We start from the raw sequence: 7,390 nt of genomic DNA on the forward strand, positions 1-7,390 counted from the left end.
TAAATTTAAATAAAGGAAAAAAATAGCAAGTAAATCACTAACGGTATAAGCAAGTAAAGAATAACTTGTGGTGAGTTTAGTAAAAGGAAGAAACACTGGCAAGTTGGCTAATGGTGACTTAATTATCTATAACTTTGCTACTCTAGAATTCAAATAAAATAGAATTCAAAGCTCTGGGAAGCAAAGCTTTGTCTGGTTTTAGATTAAATACTTAGAAATGCTTGGGCCAAAATGTTGTGAGAATATTTCCAACGAAACCATTAACCTGCTGTTTGACTAATAAAACCAAACATAATTGCTAGAAGACAATGGTGCGCTAGATTGATAGGACAGAGCAAAAGCTGGGATTTCTATTTAAATTACACACATGGTCAGACTCAAATCAAAATGGTAAGGATAGTGGGCAATACTGAAATAATCTACATTCTACTATGAATCTGTTTTCAGCTTTAGGTCTCTTTTGTAACATCTTGCATAAATTAAGTTCAAATGCCTTAGAGACCCAAGAGAGATATGCAAAGACAGACTCTTCTGAAAGGATAAGAATAAAGTTATAAAATGAGAGAACAATCCAACACACCTTCTTGGAAGACTCTATCACACCATATTTCAGTGTTGAAAAGATATCAAATTAATCGCTTATAACCCCTTTTTTATTTCTTCTTTTTTTTCCTGTTGCCTTTCTCATTTTCTTTACCTGTCTTCTCTGTGTCAGCACTAATATTATTGGCAGCCAAAGGGAGTTTTCAAAGCTTTAGTAGGAAAGTATGATCAGGGAACTTGGACCTTTTATCAAATCAATAGCAGCAACATCATTATTAATATATCACAGTACCTTCATCATTACCACAGCGCTTTATAACATGCAATAATTTAATATTTTTGTAGCATATGTAGACTCATACTTGTACAATATCTAAGTATCAGAGCAGTATTGTACTGAATGACATAAATAAATAGCTGTAAGTGTACAACATCTGAGTATCAGGGTAATATTGTACTGAATGATATAAATAAATACCTATGAGTGCATTTAAAATGCATTGTACTACAAATATCCATACCTAGTGAAGGACAGGATTTTAAAATTTTCTAAGTGTTAATATCTGACATGAAGAATTAGCCATACCTCAAAGACAAAATTTGGATTTTTTTATATAATGGTTCTCCTTGACACCCAGCTAATTGCTTTAGAATGTATCTCTTGCTTCCCTATCAATAGTATTCCTTGCCTGTTATTGGAATCCAATTTCACTTGTTTCATGCATAAATTAGACAACTTCAGAATCAGTAAACCACGATGTTGGAGTTAAACTATGGAAAGTAAGAGAATAGAGATTGTGGAATGGCCAGATATTGCAGCTAAATTGTAGCGGAGCATACCACTTAATATCTAACAAGACAATAAAGTAAATGGAAGAGACAGAATCATCAAAATCCACTCTTCTGGATCTTTCATATGGTATATGGAGAGTGGTTCAATTGAGAGGAAACTGGAAGAGCTATCATGATTATTGGCTTTAAAAAATATTTTGAAAGTTTGCCAGCTTGAGTCAGACTTGGAATGAGGTACCACCTACTTTACTTTCACAGAAGTCTTGATACTTCTCCTATTCATTGTTTCCTCATTTAAGCAAATGGAACTATCATCATCCTTGAAGTGTAAAAAAAAAAATCACTGTTAATTTTTGCCTTTACACCAATCTTAATATCAAATCCATTACCAAAGTCTGTCAAAGTTCTACTTTAAAATATATCTCAAATCGATTTTCTTTTATCTCCATTACCACCTCCCTAGTCAATGAGAGACAGTGGCTCTCATTGTCTCACCAAAAGTTTCAAATTAGCAGGTCTTATACCTCTACCCTTGTGCACAGTGAAATCATTCTTACCTAAGTAGATAGACTTACATTTCAAAAAAAAAAAAAAAAAATTACAACTCATTAGTACTCTGGTTAAAATCCTCCAATGGCTTTCTACTGCAACTGAATAAAAACATTCTCCCTAAACTGTGACCTTCAATGCCCTGAATGATGCTATTTATACTTCTTTTTCCCATCTTTTCTGAGATCAGTCTGAATCCATTTGCTTAATTATTTACTGCTGTCCTTTATTTGAATTTAGGCTTCAAGTTCCTAGTAATTGACACATATTATATAATTACATATATATGTACATATATAAATATAAAATATTTGATATTTATGACTTTTGATAAATGAGCAAATAAATGTATGCAACTCAATTATCTGTCTTCTCTACATTCCTTATAACACTACGGGACCAACCATAGTGACTCCAAGGGAAATGTATTTTTTTTTTTTTTTAAGATTTTATTTATTTATGATAGTCACACAGAGAGAGACAGAGAGGCAGAGACACAGGCAGAGGGAGAAGCAGGCTCCATGCACCGGGAGCCCGACGTGGGATTCGATCCCAGGTCTCCAGGATCGCGCCCTGGGCCAAAGGCAGGCGCCAAACCGCTGCGCCACCCAGGGATCCCCCCAAGGGAAATGTATTAAAACCACATTTGACAATCACTTGTTAAGCTGCATCCCCAACTCACAATTTTCTTTTTTTTTTTTCCCTAAAGATTCTATTACTTATTCATGGGAAACACACAGAGAGAGAGAGAGAGGCAGAGACACAGGCAGAGGGAGAAGCAGGCTCCATGCAGGGAGCCTGACATGGGACTCGATCCCAGGACTCCAGGATCACAGTCCAGGCCGAAGGCAGGCGCTAAACCGCTGAGCCACCCAGGGATCCCCCAACTCACAATTTTCTAGACAAAATTGTAATGAATTCCACAGTCATTCCACTTTTGTAATTAAACATTGTATTAACATAATTGGTCTGCAATATGACAAAGACTAAATATCATTCTCTTATCTTACAGATGAAATAAAAAATATACAAAGTATATTAGCATAAATCTTCACATTTAAAAAATGTGAAGATAACATATTGTTGAAAGTACAGGGGATTCTAGTCCAAGGTAGTAACACAGGAAGACCTTGAACTCAACTCCTCCACAGTATACATCAAAGAAGGGACTTCTTTAAGTGGAAAAGAAAAGGACATAATTAACATAAAATAATTATGAATAAAAAGATGTAAAATATGATAGCATATACATAAAATGTGGACAAGGGAGTTAAAAAAGTTTTTGTAGAGTGTATTTGAACTTAAATGACCAACTTAAAATAAATTGCTATACGCTTGGGATGCTACATATGAACCTCATCATAAACACAAACTCAAAATATATATAAGATACACAAAAAATAAGAAGAAAGTCAAACATAACGCTACAGAAACTCAACAATCACAGAGAACAGGAGAAGAAAGGAACAGAGGAGAATTACAAAAACAATCAGAAAACAATTAGCAAAATAGCAATAAGTACATATTTACCAACAATTACTTTGTGAATGGCCTGAATGCTCCAATCAAAAGACATAGGATGGCAGAATGGGTAAGTTAAACAACAACAACAACAACAACAACAAGACCCATCTATAAGCTCCCTACAAGAGACTCACTTAGGACCAAAGACCCATGTAGACTAAAAGTTAAGGGATGATAAAAACATTTACCATGCAAAGGGAAGTGGGGGGAAAAAACCTGAGGTAGCAATATTTATATCAGATAAAATAGACTTTAAAACAAAGACTATAACAATAAACAAAGAAGAGCATTACATAATGACAAAGGGATCAATCCACAAGAGGATACAGCAATTGTAAATATCTATGCACCCAACTAGAGTGCACCTAAAGACACAAAGCAAATATTAATAAATGTAAAGGGATAAATTGATGTTAATTCAAGAATAGTAGGGGACTTTGACATCCCAATTAACATCAATGAATAGATTTTCCAGGCAGAAAATGAACAAGGGAGCAGTGTCTTTGATACATTAGACCTGATGGACATAAGATATATATAGACCATTCTATCCAAAACAAATAGAATATACATTCTTTTCAAGTGCTCATGGAATATTCTCCTGGATATATCAGATGTAAGACAAGTTTCATCAATTTAAGAGTACTGAAATCATATCTGCATCTTTTCTAACCACAATGGTCTAAAACTAGAAACCAATCACAAGAAGAAAAAAAAAAGCAACAGAATAAACAAAAACAACTTGCTAATAAACAATCAGTGGGTCAATGAAGAAATCAAAGAAGAAATTAAAGAAATACAAAGAGACAAACGAAAATGAAAATTCAATAGTCCAAAATATCTGGGACATAGTGAAAATAGTTCTAAGGGGGAAACATACAGTGATACAGGCCTACCTCAGAAAGAAAAAAAAGCTCAAATAACAATCTAACCTTACACCTAAAGGAACTCGAAAAAGATGAACAAGCAAAGGTCAAAGTGAGAGGAAGGAAATAATAAAGATCAGAGAAGAAAAAAATGACAGAGACTATAAAACAAAACAAAACATAAAAAAATACAAGAAATTACAAGTATGGGTGAGGATGTAGAGAAAAGGGAACCCTTGTTCACTGTAAATTGGCAGCCACTACGGAAATCACTATGGAAGTTTCTCAAAAAATTAGAAGTAGAAATACCACATATTTTAAGAATTCCACTACTGAGTATTTACTGAAAGAAAATGAAAACACTAACTGAAAAAGATATATATACCTCTATATTTATTGCAACATTATTTACAATAGCCAAGATATAGAAGCGACCTAAATGTTCATTGATAAGATGAATGGACAAGGAAGATGTGTTGTGTGTGTATGTGTGTAATGAAATATTATGTATACATAAAAAATGATGAGATAATATCATTTGTGACAACATGGATGTACCTAAAGGGTATTAAGCCAAGTAAAATAAGTCAGACTGAGAAAGACAAATACCATATAATTTTATTCATATGTAGAACCTACAAAACAAATGAATAAACAAATAAAAAGTAGAATCAGACCTATAAATACAGAGAACAAACTGATGTCTGCCAAAGAGAAGGGGGTGGAGAAACAGGTAAATAGATGAAGCGTAGTGGGAGATACAGGTTTCCGATTATCAGATGAGTAAGACACAGGAATAAAAGATACAGCATAGGAATAAAGTCAATGATATTGTTATAGTGTTGGGTGGTGACAGATGGTAGCTACACTTGTGGTGAGCATAGCATAATCCATAGAGATATTGAACCACTATGTTATACACTTGAAACTAACAAAACATTGTGTGTCAACTATACTCAAAAAAATTATTTTAAAACAGTAGATCTGTCTTTTCCTATAGCACTACACAAAAGCAAACTGATAATAAAAATAATAGAGGAGACCACATAGATTAGCATATTATTAGTAACAACAAGGTATCTGATAACAAAAAAGAAAGTATATTTAATCATTCACCCTACAGACATCCACTGAGTGCCTTACTGAGCTGTCTCTGGTTTTGTGGGCTTTGAAGCATATAAAACTGGGGACAGGGGAGAGATTCTTTTAAAGAAGACAAAAATAGCTTTCAAGCATATGACCATATGAACGCATGTCTAGAGCTTCTCCCTAGCGCCTATGCAAATGAGGTGGCCTGAAGTTTAGGTGTGATATGCTTGATGGCAAGTGGTACTGCGCAAGCCTACAAAACATTGTACAGGTCACCAGAATCAATTGTGAAAGGCACTGTCAAGATCCAAAGGAGATGGTCAAAGATACAGAATTATAATACATATCACAACTCCTCGGATCCAGGTAAGCCCAGGGTGTTTGGGAAGCAATCAGGAAAGTGGAGGACAACTCAGGGAAGGCGTTGAAAGAGGTATCTTTGTGACTGAGTATTGGAAGTTCAGCTAAGACTTGTCCAGCCAGGAAAGTGGCCCTGAGAAGGTAGGGGAGAGGATGGTGTTGATGAAAATGAGGTAGTGCTTTGGACAGGGGTAATAGTCTTTGCAAAGACCCAGAGATATATATGAGATGGGTACATTTGTGAATTATCAGTATTGGGGTCTCCTTGGTATCTGAGGGGAAATCACCAAGCAATAATGAAATAATGGCAGCAGGCAAAAATCAGTGCAGAAAACATCTGGTGTCACACTTAGGTGTCTGTACCTCTGGAAAGCTACTAAACATGTTTAAAACAGAGAAATGGCATATAAAATATATGTCTTAATAAGATTATTCTTTCAGTAATGTGAAAGTGGGTTGAAGCGGACTGAGACTGGAAGAAAGGGAAATGGATAGAATGTGCTTATCATAAGCAATGTGGAAGATAATGATGAAATAAGGAGTGAGGAGGATACCCACTTCCAGCCCATGTTTCTCACTCAGGGATAAACTGTTTAAAGAATGTAATATGTAATGGGGATTTTATTCTTATTCAGAATGAAAACATGGGGAAATTAGGTGCCCTGACTAGTTGTCCCTGAACTGCTCCTACTGTGCCAGCCTTGACAGTTAATTAAACCTCAGTTTTCTCATCTGAGAAATGGTAAAACTGACCTAGATAGTCTTTGAAGCTCCCTTACAATTCACAAATTCTATGGGCAACACAGTTTTCCAATTTCCATTATAGAGCTGTTATTTATTACTCTTTTTCTGCAAGTTAGGAGAAGAAAATGAGCTCATTAACTCAGAATTAATCCTCCAATTGTGCCGTCTTATATCTGGAATGCCAGACATTGATATGGACTTTCTACAAATAGTAATTAAAACTCAGTTATCTTTATTGAAAAAGATTCTTCAAAAGAAGAGTATAATTTAAATATAAATTCTAAATTAAAGAGTTAGTTGTGTTTTCTCCTATGCCATAACAGTAGGAAGTTTCCCTCTTTCAACATATCATATATTGCTTATCTTAAAATAGTGTAAATTAATAATTATGACCAGCTAAGCACCTCAACATCCCATGCTTGTAGTTATAAATGAAGTTGAGGCTATTTTAAATAATTCTACTAATTAATTCTAACTATAGTTGTGCTGAGGTGTTCCTCTTCCACTTGAATCAGAAAATGGTATTAAGCAAGTGCTTCCTCATCATTTACCAACTGGACACAGGTAAACAAGCCATTTAAGTCCTCTAACTTACATAGACTCAAATATAATCCATTTAATTTTACATATTAGGTGGAAGCATATGGAATGGAATTGCTTATATTTGACCATATTTGATCCCAGAGCAGTGATTTCATATAGCTGACATATGAGGTGATAGAATATATGACAGATATTTTACATGGTTTACACTAATATATGAGAGTCATTATAAGATGATTTTTATTTTCAAGAATTTTAATGCATTATAGATATTTCATGGGGCATTAGGATGTAAAGTACAGGATATAAAATCCCAAAGTAAGCTATATCATGAAAAGACCACATCTTCAAATTTACTAGAAGCAAATTCTAAACAAAAT

Source organism: Vulpes lagopus, chromosome 16 (genome assembly GCF_018345385.1).
Source record: "Vulpes lagopus strain Blue_001 chromosome 16, ASM1834538v1, whole genome shotgun sequence".
NCBI classification, from domain to species: Eukaryota; Metazoa; Chordata; class Mammalia; order Carnivora; family Canidae; genus Vulpes; species Vulpes lagopus.